We start from the raw sequence: 18849 nt of genomic DNA on the forward strand, positions 1-18849 counted from the left end.
GAAAGAGGCAGAGCATGAGCGAAGAGCTACCACCGACAACCAGACTGCACACCGGAGCGCCAACCAACCAACCAAAACCAGCCGTCTCCCCACAGCGTCGTGCACCTAAATAGTCGAAAAGCGTCCAAAGAGGAAAACCGCGGCCACGCGATACAAGTCGGTCGCAGAGATACTAACTGAATACAGAGAAGCGACTGGGGCCAACGCTGCCACGTATCAAGTATCTCCAAGTACACTTGGAGAGAGCAAGCCATTAACCATTATTTTCCCCTGACAGGCATATACTGACTATACTGACAGCCATAGCCCACTAGGTGGTGAAGTTTCAGCCAGGCATTTTTGTGCTGTTTATCTCTATATATATCACTTCATTTAGAAAGATTGTCTTCTTTAAAAGTAACTTATTTTGTAAACACTGTTTCAGATTTCTTTAACGAATGATCAACTTTTTTGCCCAAATGGTAACATGTGGCAATCTTCCTTTAAGCCAATTTATTTTCTAAACTTTCTTTCACACTACAATAGTAAATGACAAAGTTTTCTATGACAACCAAGATTGAAAACAGTTTCCTTGTACTTTTAATATCTGATGGTGGCGCCAATTTTTTTCCACTCATAGGGATATATCCGAATGTACACTGTCAATACTTTCAGGGAATTCGAGACTGGTAAGTATCCTATGTTCAAATGGTCTGCTACGTCATTCATCAAAAGACTCTAGATACACTCGGTAAAAAGCCATTCAGAATTGGTCACCGTAATTCATTGCAACATTGTCCCGCTGTGTAGACTGTTCACAACAAGATATGTAATGTAAGATTCGTCGATTTTATCACTTTAAGCAAACATCAATCTGCTGATGGCAACTTTGTATCTACAAGAAGAACGAACAATTCCACCTCTGACACATTGTTCAACAAACTGAAGCTGTTTGATGTCAGTGACAAGCTGCAGTTCTGCTTTGCTAATTTTCAGCAGATCATCCTATACCAAGCCAGATGAGGTAGTATAATGTACAGAATCCAGTTCACAAGTCTTATGGCAAAGATCGAGACAGTTCTTAAGGACATTAGCAAGGAGTTGCACGTCAATTTACAATTATAAATCGGAATATTCTCCAAGAACTTTACACATGAGTACATTCCACAGACTGCAGACTCTTTGGTACTTAGTGTCTGTTATCATTTCGTCACTCTGTAACATTTAAAACTTTGCGATAAGGGGCTAGCAATCCTACAGTAAATTCAATTTGTTACTGACATTTTCAAGTGGGGAAATTCCTTTCTGGTTAAGGAGACAGAACCCTCGATCATATAAAAAATATGTTCTCATTATCGTGAGTTCGCTGGATTTTAGTTATGATGAACGCTTTCCAAGGAAGCAGATCAAAAAATTTATTTAGTTTATAAACGAGAAATTTGTTCTGCATCTCTTCTCTTGGTGCATTACTGTAACACTCTTTGTAAATGGCTTATTATAAATTTCACACCACCATAACCTTCGATTTTCTTTTTTTAATTTTCAGCCATCACCTTTATCTAATTTTGAAATTTCCTGCCAATTCTTTAATTTCACAAATGTTTTGAATTTACTGACAATTTTTGAATTCCCCCAGCTTGCCAATTAAATCTTGAACGTTGGAAAAAGTTGTCATAGACACATTGCCACTGTATTTTAACAATCAATGGTGAGGTCATTTTGGTTACCTGATATGAACCTTGATACAATGTTCGGAATGCCTTTGTTTTCCCCTCTGGATTATATGGGCTAGTCAACATCACTCAAGGACGTTATGTGCATTTGTCCTTAGTGGTCTTGCGCCCATTTTAGTTGGTTCATTTTTTGTGAGAGATGAATCTTATGGCGGTGTGTCACTGGCAACCGTTCTCCCCAGATGAAGTGACATTCCACCAACTTCTAATACATGTTGCCCTAAGTCAGTTTTGGCATGTGCTTATACAGGAAGTCTAATCCCAAGATCATGCAGTAACCATCATCTATAATAGGCAAAACCTCTATATATTTCAGCAAATACCATACTCTCAACAAAAAACTTAATATCATAGCAACTAGGAAATTCATGTAATTACACCTGTACTCCACATAACTTACACGAAGATGAGATTAAGCACCTATACGCCATGAGGTCCAAACTTGCTACAGACATGTGTGCTCATTTGTCCGGTAAAAACTTGTGTCACCATCCAACAACTAAGCCAGTCATGCATAATTCTGCTTCTTCATATCTTTTGTTTATGCTAAAATTCACTGGGAGCGCCTTTGGATGGTCCCAGAGCTCCTGTCGCCATTTAACCATTGGTTTTTTCCATACTACTTACTCTCCTGCTGGCGATGCGGCACTTTCTCAGACTTTCTACGTTGTAGCTGACGTCATTCACGTTATATGTTGCCCAATTTTCCTAAATGTAACATTTAATATCAGCAGAAAAACTCAACTTACTGTGTATATCTTCTCTAAAGTCGTTTGCGTTCCTACAGCTACAGCTAATTCCTTGAGAAATTCTGTATATACTTCCGTCAGCATATTCAGTGGCAATCACCATAGAAAAATGTCTCTTTCAGCCTATTCCGCTTCTTCCAGAAGGTCCCTACTTGTGTTGTCACTCTCTATTAACTCAGACATTGCTATTCCTGAGTGATATTTTTCTTTTCTTTTCCTTAAGTTGCTTTCACTCTATGTACACTCTACAGCACAAAAAGCGGGCCACCCTCGAATTCCAATGTGTAAGCTGCACCTGACTGTTGCAACCAACATAGCATAGCTGTGTCGCAGGTCCTCTAAACCCTATGCGGTACAGCCATTTGACTATACATAGTGAGTACCACGAGAGACTGCTAGAGAAGATTTTCCATTATGGTAGCCAGTCCACATGTAAGCTAATACCGCGATACAACAAATATTAGAAAAACGTTTGTAGAATTTAGACAGTGCCTGTCCCTTGTACATTAAACTTCATTATAATAAGTGACACTTATTAAATGATATGACAAGTTGTCTGGTGATCCGAATTTCAACCCACTGTTAACCAAACAAAGCTTGCGTGTCAGATCGAGACTCGACTAGGCATAAAGAGACGTAAAATATCGAAGATATCACTAGCATCCGTTTACAAGGCCAAATGTTCAAAACTGTAAATATTGATGATACAGTTAGCACAGCACTGGGAACCCCAAGAAGCATAAATTGTCCCTGAGAAGTAACCATGAGAGGTATGTAATAAAGTGCAGTGCACAAGTGTGAAACGCCGTGTAGTAAAGTTGTGGTGATGGACGGGCAGTAGAACGCTGTGCCTATATGAATCGTTAACTAAGCACAATCAGATGTCAGACGTCATATATACTCAACACTAGTGTGATACTGAAACCTCAAACGAGGATACTAATGATTTTTGCGTGGCCAGGATTTGAACTCGGCATCCTTTTATTGTCTTATAGCTACGAATAGACATGAAATATTTATTGTTTCTTCACCAGTAGCGAGCTGAGCAAGTGTTCGGCTAGAGGTACCGCAACGAATACTTCTGTGTGGTGTCTGGGAGTCCAAACCTACGCATATCGTCATTGTTGACCCACAGAAAGTGTTGTCAACTACCAGATTCATTTTCACTAGTAGCTAAGATAGCGCCGCTCGTAGAGACCTAGAGGAGTCTGGTGTCGTAAGGAAAGAATGAAATGATGGGACAGTATCGTCTCGAAGGGTTCAAATCCAGATAAAAATTGGGATAGGAGATCGAATCCAAGTCAGGTGCCAATATTTTCAAAATCTCGAGGTCATTTAAAATAAGAAATAAATGACGATTTAGCGAAAGGACATGTTTAATGTTGATTTGAAACCATGGCACAGTACTGCATTCTCTCCTTGGCGTTACTGGAAGTGAAGAGAGTATGTTCGTGGCTGTTAAAATCCAGTGCCTCCAGCGGGAAACGAATCCACACCTTAGCCATTACAAGTTAGCGTCAGTTTAACCATCCGCCGAATTTCACATGGTTAGCATCATGTTTTTGTCTTAATGGGGTACGCAGCACAAGGTACGAGTAGTGTTGACTTCCACTTGACCTGTTGTTGTGAATAGCCTATTCATGGTCTAGCACTCAACGTCATGCAGTGCGAACATAAAGCCGTGATACCGAAACCATTCTTTTCCCTTACTTTATAAGCCGTATTGCTTCTGTCTGCTAAGAGCATCAGTCTGACGGAAAGTCAGAGACGATTTCGTTCAGTTTCTAACCAGCTAATAACAGAAATATTCTTGCGGAAACACGTTTGTGAAAGAGGTCGTGGATGTCTACCATGGTAAGACCAACTTCAGGGCCATCAGCCAGCGGCCCCTTTATGCAGACCAGCATCGGCCCAAGTGATTTTGATGCATTGAGCGTAGAGCCTGTGATCTCCAGCAGACTTTCCCATGTTCGAATTAGCAAGTAAAACATTACGTAAAGTTGCGTATGATATACAGGGTGTTACAAAAAGGTACGGCCAAACTTTCAGAAAACATTCCTCACACACGAAGAAAGAAAATATGTTATGTGGACATGTGTCCGGAAACGCTTACTTTCCATGTTAGAGCTCATTTTATTATTTCTCTTCAAATCATATTAATCATGGAATGGAAACACACAGCAACAGAACTTACCAGCGTGACTTCAAAGACTTTGTTACAGGAAATGTTCAAAATGTCCTTCGTTAGCATGGAATCCCTGATGGGCTGATGCAGCCCTGGAGAATGGCGTATTGTATCACAGCCGTCCACAATACGAGCACGAAGAGTCTCTACATTTGGTACCGGGGTTGCGTAGACAAGAGCTTTCAAATGCCCCCATAAATGAAAGTCAAGAGGGTTTAGGTCAGGAGAGCGTGGAGGCCATGGAATTGGTCCGCCTCTACCAATCCATCGGTCACCGAATCTGTTGTTGAGAAGCATACGAACACTTCGACTGAAATGTGCAGGAGCTCCATCGTGCATGAACCTCATGTTGTGTCGTACTTGTAAAGGCACATGTTCTAGCAGCACAGGTAGAGTATCACGTATGAAATCATGATAACGTGCTCCATTGAGCGTAGGTGGAAGAACATACTGACGAAACTAAAATGAGCTCTAACGTAGAAATTAAGCGTTTCCGGACACATGTCCACGTAATATCTTTTCTTTTTTTGTGTGTGAGGAATGTTTCCTGAAAGTTTGGCCGTACATTTTTGTAACACCCTGTAATACTATGTTTCAGCATGCTAACGGTGATTTTATATGGCACGTTTCCATAAGCACATTCGAAACGTCCCCTTTTGAACATTTATACAGGTCTGTGCTTAAACTGACACACAATATTTTTTTTTTAGCGCAACGCAATCTGACTTTCAAAAATCTCTACAAAAGAATGGCCCTGACTAACATTAAACTATACCTTTCACAAATCACTTACCTCACAAAAATCTTCGCTACTCAAGCTACTGCAATACAGCGAGCGCCACTACTGCCAGCTAAATAAAAGATCCAAACTACTGAAGGCACTAACTACTGATAGGGATAGTTAGCAAATGAAAGATATTAATAGAGAACAAACAATGTATTTACCTTGATATCATCATATATAAATATAGCAGTGCACGACAAATTTCAAAACTCCGCCATCTCTCTCCCCACATCCACCACTGCTGGCGGCTCACCTCCAACTGCGCAACGCTACGCGCTGTTCACAGCCAGCTGCCTAACACTACAATGGCGAGTATTACAACAATGCAAAGCAGCCACAGACTGCACACAGCACAGCCAGTGATTTTCATACAGAGATGGCGTTACCAATAAAAAAACCTAAACAGCCTACTTACATAGCCCCCATGCTCCCCACAAAAAATTTTACAAATTGTGTTGGGCACTGGGCAATACATATTTGTTAAAATTTTTCATAATCGTAATTACAATAACAAAGAAATCAAATGCACACACTTATTGATACAATGTTGGTCAAAAGCTAAAATTTTCTCACAGTCCATAAAGACAGTCCTGATCATTCATCATATTGCAGTGTTTTTCTCAAAGTCTGAGCAGTAAAAGAAAATGCACATGGAAGTAGTGGATTTCCATGTAGTCTTGAAGAAGTAGCGTTGTCCTTCCAACGGAAAGACAGTGCTGACTCTCGACATGCAGACAGGTCATGGGCCACAACAGAGCAAACCCACAGCGGAGTCAGTCGAAGTTTTGAAGAGTATTGGTGGGTAGGTCATCACAGAGCAGACCCACTGTAGTCCTGGTAGAGATTACGGTATTGGTGGGCCACAGAGGCGCAGACCCACTGTAGTCCTTGCAGAAATAATGGTACTGGTGAGTCATCAAAGATGCAGACCCACTGTAGTCCTTGTAGAGATAATGGTACTGGTGGGCCACCAGAGGCGCAGACCCACTGCAGTCCTTGTAGAGATGGCCAGCAGCCATCTGTTGTGACTGTGCAGGTGCACAATCACCATTGAAGAGTCTTGCGCATAATATAGCAAGTCCATAACCACCACTTGTGCACTCACAGAGTTTTTGGAATTGTCCTTAGAACCAGCAATGCTGTTATCCAGTCCCTTGCTGAATTATTAACACATGTGCAAACACTAACAGTCCCTACTTCTCACATATTGTCCATATACTATGACCAATAGAAACGTGTGCAGTGAAATGTAACTTACAAGTTACTTAATTTGATGACCTGGTGTCAATTACAATTTTATAACAGAAGAATACAATTACAAAGGTACAACATACATCATTAAAGAACATAACAATACAGATAACATTTGTAGTACAGGTTTTACAATAGAATAGAAATAAACATATACATCAGTGTTACAAAAATAATGACATAAGTACATACATAAAGATCAGAATAAATTTTGAAACATCAACTTCACACATGAGCATTAAAACAAAACAGAATAAATAATGTCTAAGCATATTTACAAGGTAAATAACATATTATTAATGCCAATTATATCTGAGGATAACAGTATTCCTCATCATAGTGAATGTAGCTTAGTATTAGAAAAATTCTACAACATAAGTCTTATCAGATAAACATATAAATACAGGAAAAACATAAATACAGAAGGGAACACAAACACATAGTGGGATAACACAAGGAAAGGACAGGGTTTCTTTTACTGCAGTATTTTGCAAACAAAACTTTCTTTACTTCTCGGAGATCTCCCTTCATTCCTCATTATTTCCAAAAAGTCCTATCAATACCTGCTTTCTCTACTCTGGTCATAATTCTTTCAAAATAATTACGGATCATTGTACAATACTCATTTTGGCCCAAAACGTTTTCATATACCTTCAATGCATTTCTTTCCATTCATCACAACTAGTTTCTTATATAGTCTACCCCCTCTTAAGCTAACTTAAATCTACTGAGCTCAGATGCTAAACTAAGGGACGAGGCAATGCAGCAGCACATAAAACAATGATGACAAAAAAGTGCAGATTTGCAAAGGAAGCAGCATTTTAGAAATTAGCGAAGCAATTGCAATATTACGACTAATATAAGGCAATGTGCAGCAAACAAGAAAAATAAATCTGGCTTAGCAGAGTAACACAAATTAAAATTCAGTAGCACTATGCCTGGCAAACAGCATAACTTATACCTAAACATGACAAAGTTCAAGCAGAAAAAGTATTACACTAAAAATGGCCATGTCTAATACCTATGTCACATCTTAACACTAGAGTGATGCATCACGAGAACTTACACTAGCAGATAAGTTACCAAATCGTAAAGAAATTATTTATGCAATTCCTGTGAAGGGAAATGTCTATTTATGTGCCCTCGTTTTCTTGGAAGTAGATCATAAATTTCTTATTGACTCGATCTGTAGGCATAAAATAACTATATTAGTACATATATTAAATTTTATTTTAACCAATGCTGCAGTGCAGCTAGAAACTAGATATTAACCAAAATGAGTAAATATGTACAAAGGAAGGCATGAAACATCATTCATTAGCCATAGGGCATTTCATAAGGTAGTACAGAAAATCTCTCAACTCTCGGAGAAAGACGCTTGTCATAATCAGGTGTGCAGATGTAAAAATGTTTCCAAGTTATTATTAGCGTGTCGTATTTACGATGCTTTCTACAAAGGAATGTCAATAGCGAGGATAATGGCCTCCCCCCCTTTTTTTTTCTACCACCTAATGGCTTTTTCTCAAGGCGGCTGCGACACCTGGCCGCTCACAACGAATTACGTCACGGTCACTTACCTTTCATACCGAAATATTGACGACAGCAGTTTTCGCTACAGTGACAGTCTCATATAAAAAAATTCACAGGTTGAGAATTTGGTTACAAATGTGTAGAAACAATATCTTATGAATATAACAGTGTCCAAAAAATTTTCGCCGGCATTGTGATACATTCACGCATTTACACACATTTCCTACCTCTTAAAGTACGATTCTTGGTTTCCAAGTCAGAGTCCCTAATTCATTACTCCTTACCTTATTACACATATACAAATTCGTCGACGCTTCTTCAATATTTCCTGATAATAAATACGTAGCATAATCAAATAACTCATATAGCATCAGCTTACTGATCGTAAACATACCGCAACAGCATAATACACATAGTCATCGTAATAATAACATCATAACACCTCAGTCAATTCTCAATATCGTCGTAGCTTCCTCCAATAATTTCAAAACCTAAAAAAAATTCTCTGCTCATGTCAAAAGTGTCATCTACCTCAAATGTACTTTAAAATCATGCTCCCTTACCAAATACATCATTCAAAGCTCTCATAGTATCACAATGGTTCCGAAAAAATATGAACAGTTCACAAAGTACAGACAAAATACAATTTCATAAGTGTGAAGTTATCCAACTGTGTAATTACGTAAACATGTGTCACTGATGTAGTAAAAAAAATGTTTATCTCTCTCAGTTAAGTAATCAGATAGCTGTGTAATTCTGTGTTGGAGAAATATGGTACCGATGTGTAAAGTTGTATAAGCAAATACCATATTAGCTAGGGCTCCTTGTGCGTGCCAAACACATGGTACACAAAGTAGGCGTGTACCCCCCTGAGGATTAATGTAATTATACCCTCAGGTGTTACAGATTACAGCAATGGAATGAAATGTATCACGGAAAAACTTTGTATCATTGTACTTCAAACATCTTTAAAAAAATAAATGTTTTAAGTACGAAATTAATCACTCAAATACGTCTACTGTAGCGCTAAACTGTGCGTCATGTTGTAAGATAATCTCTGTGGAAATCTCGTAGTTATCGTCCTCCGAAAGCTAAGTTCTGCAGAAGTCAATGTACTTACCTCATGATAAACAAAAGTGAAATGCTTTGTGTATAGATATCGTAGTTATTACGCTTATTGTTGTGATGAAGAAAGTACTGTACTGTAACGTATTGTTGTGCTACGGAAAAGGCAGTCTCATTGTAGCTATACCACAAAAGTTGCTACTAAAACATGTTTTACTTTGCAGAAAAAAACGGAAAAATGTGCAGCTATAAAACAGAAACACTGCAAAAGCAACATTGTAAATTGTCAGTCATTAGTAGCGTCGTGATAAAATCGTGCAGCTGTCACATAAACTAACCTCTGTGTCATCTGGTATCTCTCAGAAAGCACTTTAAATTCAGAACGTATTTTCAAATAAACCAAAATGTTGCATTAAAATCTCATTAGCAGTACTGGTAAATGTTCTAAGTATGTGAGCCTTATAGTCGTTACGGAATCGTGCAACAAACAAGCAAGAATGCACACACACAATAACACTGTGTCGTCTGTTCACAATAACAATGCATTCGTAATTCCTGTTGAAATAAGTTCTCTTGGTTCTTGACTGGATATTTAACTTCAAAATATTGTTACATGTTAACAGTTTCTCAGTGTGACAAAGCATACTAGTAGCGTGAAGTGAAAAATTTTATGGCAAAGACAAAGTTAAAAAGCAGATTATCATTCAAGAAACGGTTTTACACGTGAAATGTGGTGTAATCCTTTACTCTTCATAGTACTCGAAGTTTCAACTTGAACGCAATTATCATGCGGTATACGTCGGTAAAGAATGCTAAATCTTTTCTCAAGGTTAGCGTCTGTGATATTTTTCTCTGAGCCAGCCGGCGCAAGTGGCTGCCTGCGGTGCGAGTCATTGTCTGTCTCTTTGTTGGCGCGCATCGTTATTGGGATTAGGAGACCTAACTGCTACAAATTCACCTCCTCGAGAGGGCCCTGCTCTGTTTGAATCCCGCCAGTTCTGATGCAATTCAGGTCTGTCGTTACGATCATATCGTCTGTCGTCATGTCGGTAGATTTCATAATTTCTTTCTTGTCGGTCATGTGGTGGAGAGTTTCTCCCTGAATTGTAACTGCGCGCTGAACTGTTGCGTCTGAAATTATTCTGTCTCCCTTGATAATAATTGTTTTGGTACCCATATTGTCTGTTTCTATGGTTATCTCTGTCATATTCATTACTACGGAAATGCGAGCTTTCTCTGTAACTGTTATTACTCTGCCAGTGGTTGTCATATGGGTGGTGTCTGTTTGGTCACGATTTACGTTATAAGAATAGCCTTGTCGTGTCCAGTTATCACTTCTTTCATCGCGGAATTGCGACGGATGTGACCTGTAATTGTTGTGTTCCTGGTTCCGCGTTCCCCGATTGTCAGTGTCAATTTCCAGTTCTTGTAACAGTCCCTGAAAAGCCTCAATGTCTTCTTTGCAACGTCCTGCTAAAATAATATGTCGTAAATGTTCAGGTAATTTGATTAAGCAAATGCGGATGAGTTCTGAGGGGCTGTATGAGTTTGACAGGTACTGATTCTTGTGCAACATGTCTTCAAAATATTTCACAAGACTGTAACATTCAGATTGTTCGAAATGTTTCATCATTATGATGCCATGTTTTACTCGGTCTTGTGTGGCTTGAGACCAATATGCTGAGAGGAAGGCATGGTAAAATTCTCCTTCACTGTGGCAATCGTGAATGACCGATCGCATTCTTACAGCTGGTTCATTCTCCAAGTAGCCACACATAAATTCTAATCTGTGCTGCAATGACCAGTTGGGAGGAAAGCAATGAGAGAATTGATGGAGCCATGCTTGTGGATGAATGTCGTTGCCAGAATTCTTAAATGTTTTGAATTTACGTGTAGTAATGAACAGCTTATAGTCAAAATCATCGTGTCGGCGAGTAGCATATCGGTCATTGTTACATCGTGTCGGCGGTTCCATCTCAAAATCCAATGCGCCTTGCCAATTTCTTTCATAATTTCCGAAATGTCCTGTGTTATTATTTTGTGGTTGTTCCGTATTTCTATGTCCCTCTTCCCATACTGGAGCGCGAGTGTCCTCTGAAGTATGTAATTCTTGTATTACCTGCGTCAACTGATCTTGTACTTCCCGGATTTCTCTTTTGTACTGTGTATTGATTTGATTTTGATTTTGTTTGAATTTTCTAATTTGTTCATACTCTTCTGTGTCAGTGAAGGCTACAGGTCTTGTGTCATTCAGATCATCATCTACCTTTGTAGATAAGTTAGTGACCTGATCCGAAAGTTCGGCTACTTTCTCCGATAGTGAACACATTTGCTCAGTGTGTTTTTCTGAACCAAGTTTCAGAGTGTCCATTTGTGTTGAAATCGAATCTACTGCGTCCTTCAAGTTTTCCTGAGTTTTTGCAAGTTGCGTAACCGAATCGGTAGATGCAACTGAGTCAAATTTAGCTTGCAAGGTCTCATGATTTTCATGAACAGTAGTTTGCAGTTCTTTTATGGCTGCTTCGTGATTCTGTAGTGCATTTTCATGACGCGAAAGAATAGGTTGGAAATGCTCACAAATTTGTGTTTTTACGTCATTACAGACTTTTTGACATTTCGATTCAATGTGATGTAACTCAGTAGTTAAATCCTCACGTGTTCGTTCAAGAGTTTGCTCCAATGAGTCTAGCTTTTGAAGATTTTGTTCCATTGCGTCTAACTGTTGCTGTGTTTGTCTCTGGTGTTGTTCCATTGTGTCTAACTGTTGCTGTGTTTGTCTCTGATTTTGTTCCATTGTGTCTAACTGTTGCTGTGTTTGTCTCTGATTTTGTTCCATTGTGTCTAACTTTTTAAGATTTTGTTCCACTGTGTCTAACTTTTTAAGATTTTGTCCCATTTGTCTCTGATTTTGTTCCATTTGTTGCATTAATTGCAATAATAATGTATTAGTGTCTGGAATCTGTTTCTCTATGCTTTTTGGCAGTGCATTTTCACCGGCAACATTCACATTTTGACAAGCAGAAAATGTGTCTTCACTCATTTGAGAAAACGGTGATGACCCAGAACCTGAATCTACAGTATTTGCGAAATTGTGTCCTGTCATTTCGGATTCCTGAGGCGAGCTGTTGCCGACCGACCGATCGATAATGCTTCCCTGCTCACTAATTGTTTCACTGTCTACGCCATTGTTTGCCGCCCGCTCCATTTCCCTATGCACAATTACCAAATTATTACTTTGAACATCAGTTAATTCATTACTCGGTGGCGCTAACACACTGCTTTCGTTTTCACTGTCATTTCGCAGTTTACTTTGGAGCCTAGTATTACGTTTTTCACACGCCATTATTGTCACAGTATTTCACACGACAACACAGAAAAACACAATTTGAAGAGCAAAAATAAGAGAACACATTAACATAACACTGAAAATAATATCTAGTTAATTGCAGTTGCGAAATACTTGGTGCAAATCTACATGCATGCCACAACTGTTTTACTGAACAACAATGAAAAACTACAACTACAATGGAAATTCTCTCTATAATTACGCGCTGCCAATAAACAAAAGCTACACTAATTACACAAACTACAAGAAAAAATCATAAGATTCCAGTGAGGTATCCTAGGCTAAGGGTCGACATATGAAACGTCCCCTTTTTGAACATTTATACAGGTCTGTGCTTAAACTGACACACAATATTTTTTTTTAGCGCAACGCAATCTGACTTTCAAAAATCTCTACAAAAGAATGGCCCTGACTAACATTAAACTATACCTTTCACAAATCACTTACCTCACAAAAATCTTCGCTACTCAAGCTACTGCAATACAGCGAGCGCCACTACTGCCAGCTAAATAAAAGATCCAAACTACTGAAGGCACTAACTACTGATAGGGATAGTTAGCAAATGAAAGATAGTAATAGAGAACAAACAATGTATTTACCTTGATATCATCATATATAAATATAGCAGTGCATGACAAATTTCAAAACTCCGCCATCTCTCTCCCCACATCCACCACTGCTGGCGGCTCACCTCCAACTGCGCAACGCTACGCGCTGTTCACAGCCAGCTGCCTAACACTACAATGGCGAGTATTACAACAATGCAAAGCAGCCACAGACTGCACACAGCACAGCCAGTGATTTTCATACAGAGGTGGCGTTACCAATAAAAAAACCTAAACAGCCTACTTACACATTTAGCTATGGATTATTCTGTTCTAGTTTGTAGTAGTATAGGTCGTGTCATGACAACCTGAATATTTCTCATCTCTGACGTTATAAGGTGCATCGTTTATGCATTAGAAAATAGAGTCTAAAACGGATTAACATCTGAAATTTGTGATACTGTGTGGTGTCACCGCCAGACACCACACTTGCTAGGTGGTAGCCTTTAAATCGGCCGCGGTCCGTTAGTATACGTCGGACCCGCGTGTCGCCACTGTCAGTGATTGCAGACCGAGCGCCGCCACACGGCAGGTCTAGAGAGACGTCCTAGCACTCGCCCCAGTTGTACAGCAGACTTTGCCAGAGATGGATCACTGACAAATACGCTCTCATTTGCCGAGACGATAGTTAGCATAGCCTTCAGCTACGTCATTTGCTTCGACCTAGCAAGGCGCCATTACCAGTTTATATTGAGATTGTAATTAATGTATCATCAAGAGCGATGTTCTCTTATTATGGATTAAAGTTAAGTATTCCAGAAGCTATGTATTATTTTTGGCTACTATAACTCCTTTAACTGTTCCAGACCTCACGCCAGCCTGCGTGAACTTAAACGCGTGCATTTCGGCCTCCTCTAGCAACACGGTGTTGGCTCTTCTGCCAACACATTATACTGTGTTCTGTTAATGTGTAATAAAAGGGTGAAAACAGTGGAGGCAATTCGGAAAACCTTTGCCTTTTGGAGTGTGTGCTGTCGAGAATTTCAAGTTGTACCGTTTCAAGTACGATCGTTTTGAGACAAATTAATCACCACATTCAGGAAGACAAGCAGGCGCTGATGAAGGACGTTTCTGCGATTTATTACTGTGGTGATGACAGTATTGCCAATAAGTGGCAAGTGTAACGACCAGGAAATATGTTTCCAGTCATCTGCTGTCCAATTTTGGTGTTGACGAGCCCAAGCGAGAAGTAAAGCATTGTGTCGTGCAGTCATCAAGGGTACACGAGTGGACCTTCGGCTCTGAAAGCCCATATCGACGATGTTTCGTTGAATGGTTCACACGCTGACACTTGCTGATGGCCCAGCGCTGAAGTCTGCAGCAATTTGCAGAAGGGTTGCACTTCTGTCACGCTGAACGATTCTCTTCAGTCGTCGTTGCAAGATGTTTTTCCGGGTGCAGCGATGTCGGAGATTTGATGTTTTACCGGATTCCTGATATTCACGGTACACTCGTGAAACGGCCGTACGAGAATATCCCCACGTAATCGCTACCTCGGAGATGCTGTGGCCCGTCATCGTCTATAATAACTCGTTCAAACTCACTTAAAACCTGGCAAGCTGCCATTGTAGCAGCAATAACCGATCTAAGAACTTCTCCAGACACTTGTTGTCTTATATAGGCGTTGCCGATCGAAGCGTCGGATTCTGCTTGTCTACATATCTCTGTATGTGAATACGAATGTCTATACCAGTTTTTCTGACTCTTCAGTCTACATTAGCTATTATCAACAGACTAGCATGGAATTGGAAAACATCAGTCTTGTGAGACACAGCTGACAGTTTCTACGCACTATGTCGTGCGTACAGGGCACTCAAATTGGTTCCGTATTCATAAGGTTTCAAAAATGGTTATGATACCATTCCTCATAAGCTGCTTCGAACCACATTGCTTTCCTATGGACTTTTGTCTCAGTTGCGTGACTGGATTCGTGATTTCCTGCCTGAAAGGTCACAATTCGCAGTAACTGATGTGACGTCAGCTAGTGAAATGGAAGTAATGAGTGTGATTCCACAAGTGAAGTAATGTAGATCATCTGTTATTCCTAATATGTACAAATTACGAGGGGCGTTCAGAAGGTAAGCTCCGATCGGTCGCGAAATGGAAACGACTATGAAAATCCGATAAAGCTTTGCACAGATGTGTTGGGTAGTGTCTCTAGTATAACCCCAGTTAGCATCACGTCGCTCTTCTCATTTCTGAGCTCGCAGTGAGTGCGTAAAGATGTCTAGAAAATAGTGTCTGCCGCCAAGTACGAGGGCCTGGTGAGAAATTTCGCCTGAAGCTATGCAGCTAACATTACATAACTGTCGTGCTGTTTCTTCTTCAAGACAATTCTCAGCCGCATTCTGCAGAGGCAATGAAGATGCTCCTGCATCGTTTTCAAATGGAAATGTGAGATTACCCACAATACAGTCCGCAATTGTCTCCCCCTGAGTTTCATCTCTGGTCACATGAACCGCTGTCTTTGAAGACAACATTTTGACACAGACAACGAGGTGTAGGCCAGCGTGGAGAATTGGCGGAAAGCACTGGCGGCTGCCTTCTATGATGAGGCTATTGAAAAGTTGGTACAACGCTATGACAAAAGTCTAAGTCAGAACGGCGACTACGTAGAGAAGTAGCTGAAAGGTGTAGCTAATTGTTACAAGCAAAACATTTCTGATGTTCACTGTGGTTTCAATTTGGCAATCAATCGGAGCTTACTTTCTGAACAGGCCTCGTATTTAGCAGACAATCAGAACATTTCTCTTAGATTTGTGGCAAGCAATGGTTGTGTCTAGTAAACTCCTCATAAGAGCAAATCGAATTGCAAAATTATGTTGAAAATACCAGGGCTGTTTTAATTAAACTTTCCCTATTGAACACGTTATAACACGGAAACTAAAAGCCGTATTAGTACCAAACTTCGTAGATTTATGTCAAGGACATGGGGAAGAGAAATAATGCAGAATCAATTCAACTGAAACACTTTTAATGTACTGCTGCGGTCCATCGTACCATTACTTACCAGTATCATTACTGCTACAAAAGGGACTCACTATGGCGCCCATCAGTGTCCAGAAGAGTCTGAAAGCGCTGGAATTCATTCTGCACAGCACAAGGAAGCATGTCCGTAGGTATGCTGTCTACCTTTCTTGATATGCTGCGCTTCGTGTTGCCTTGGTAAACCCTGTCCTTCAGGTAGCCCCACAACCAGAAATCACACGGAGTACGATGAGGTGCTCGTGTCGGCCAAATATTTGGTAACGATCGAGTGATAATTCGATCGTTTCCAAATGTGTTTCCAAGAAGCAGGTGACATGTCCGAAAGAACAGACACCATATCCATATAAATATATAGTTCTGGCAATGCCGGCCATGACCTACTTCTTCTGTGCGGATGCACACATATTCCCCAAACTCTTACGGGACTTGGTAGGAATGTCTTCCACGAGTAATGAGTGTGTTGGTGTGTGACACTACGAATGTAGTGGGTGGACATACAAAATGAGAATGTGGGTCTCGCGGGAGGCGTGCACACTATCCTCTGTGCCCTCTGTTGTTCAGATGGATAGAGCGCCTGCCATGTAAGCAGGAGATCCCGGGCTCGGGTCCCGGTCGGGGCACACATTTTCACCTGTCCCCGTTGATATACGATATCAACGCCTGTCAGCAACTCAAGGTATTAATATAATTCTAATTTCGTTCTAGACGGCTGCAGGTCATCAATGGTTGTTGTTGTTGTTGTGGTCTTCAGTCCTGAGACTGGTTTGATGCAGCTCTCCATGCTACTCTATCCTGTGCAAGCTTCTTCATCTCCCAGTACCTACTGCAACCTACATCCTTCTGAATCTGCTTAGTGTATTGATCTCTTGGTTTCCCTGTACGATTTTTACCCTCCACGCTGCCCTCCAATGCTAAATTTGTGATCCCTTGATGCCTCAAAACATGTCCTACCAACCGATCCCTTCTTCTAGTCAAGTTGTGCCACAAACTTCTCTTCTCCCCAATCCCATTCAATACCTCCTCATTAGTTACGTGATCTACCCACCTTAGCTTCAGCATTCTTCTGTAGCACCACATTTCGAAAGCTTCTATTCTCTTCTTGTCCACACTGGTTATCGTCCATGTTTCACTTCCATACATGGCTACACTCCATACAAATACTTTCAGAAACGACTTCCTGACACTTAAATCTATACTAGATATTAACAAATTTTTCTTCTTCAGAAATGATTTCCTTGCCATTGCCAGTCTACATTTTATATCCTCTCTACTTCGACCATCATCAGTTATTTTACTCCCTAAATAGCAAAACTCCTTTACTACTTTAAGTGTCTCATTTCCTAATCTAATCCCCTCAGCATCACCCGATTTAATTTGACTACATTCCATTATCCTCGTTTTGCTTTTGTTGATGTTCATCTTATATCCTCCTTTCAAGACACTGTCCATTCTGTTCAACTGCTCTTCCAAGTCCTTTGCTGTCTCTGATAGAATTACAATGTCATCGGCGAACCTCAAAGTTTTTACTTCTTCTCCATGAATTTTAATACCTACTCCGAATTTTTCTTTTGTTTCCTTTACTGCTTGCTCAATATGCAGATTGAATAACATCGGGGAGAGGCTACAACCCTGTCTTACTCCCTTCCCAACCACTGCTTCCCTTTCATGTCCCTCGACTCTTATAACTGCCATCTGGTTTCTGTACAAATTGTAAATAGCCTTTCGCTCCCTGTATTTTACCCCTGCCACCTTTAGAATTTGAAAGAGAGTATTCCAGTCAACATTGTCAAAAGCTTTCTCTAAGTCTACAAATGCTATGGTATCATGGTATCCATATAAATATATGTAACTCATGTGTCCGTCCACATAGTAAATATTCTTGCAACGTAGAAATGATGGAAGACATCGAAAAAGTTCAAAGAAAGGCAGCTCGTTTTGTATTATCACGAATTAGGGGAAACTGTGTCACAGGTGTGGTAAACGATTTAGGATGAAAATGATTGAAACGTAGGCGTTTTACATTGGGCCGAGATGTTTTCACTAAATTCCAATCGCCAAACTCCTCCACTGAAAGTCGGGATATTTTGTTTACCCCGACATACATAAAGACATGACCGTTGTGGTAAGATATATCAGTGCTTGCAAGTATGGTTTAGTTGCTCATTATTTGCACGTGCTTTTCGAGAGTGAAAAGTAGAGAAATAATATGAGAGTGGTTCAAAGAACCCCCTGCCAAGTACTTAATTGTGAATTGCAGGGAATTCATGTAGATGTGGATGCAGATTTCATGGGAGGAGTAGCAGTAAGGAGGGAGGGATCTAGGAATGGATAGGAATGCAGATGTGCAAAATAAAAGAGTGATAAGCTTGCAAAGTGTTCCTTACATAGACATATGCCACAGTTCGTTTTATCTTAGGACAGAGAGAGAAATAAGGAATGTTTTCAGACGGAAGAATGGGTTACAGGTAAGGGGATATAAAAGAATACGCTTTCATAGGTTCTAAGAGAAATGATAGATGACAGTAAGTAAAGCAGAAACCAAACGAGGAGGTGTAGTTTCAATGGAAAGGGCATTTGAGGTGACAATGTAAGAGAGGCCAGAGTGAGAGAGAGAGAGACAGATGGAGGAGAAAT

The sequence above is a fragment of the Schistocerca nitens genome, chromosome 4 (genome assembly GCF_023898315.1).
Source record: "Schistocerca nitens isolate TAMUIC-IGC-003100 chromosome 4, iqSchNite1.1, whole genome shotgun sequence".
Classification (NCBI taxonomy): Eukaryota; Metazoa; Arthropoda; class Insecta; order Orthoptera; family Acrididae; genus Schistocerca; species Schistocerca nitens.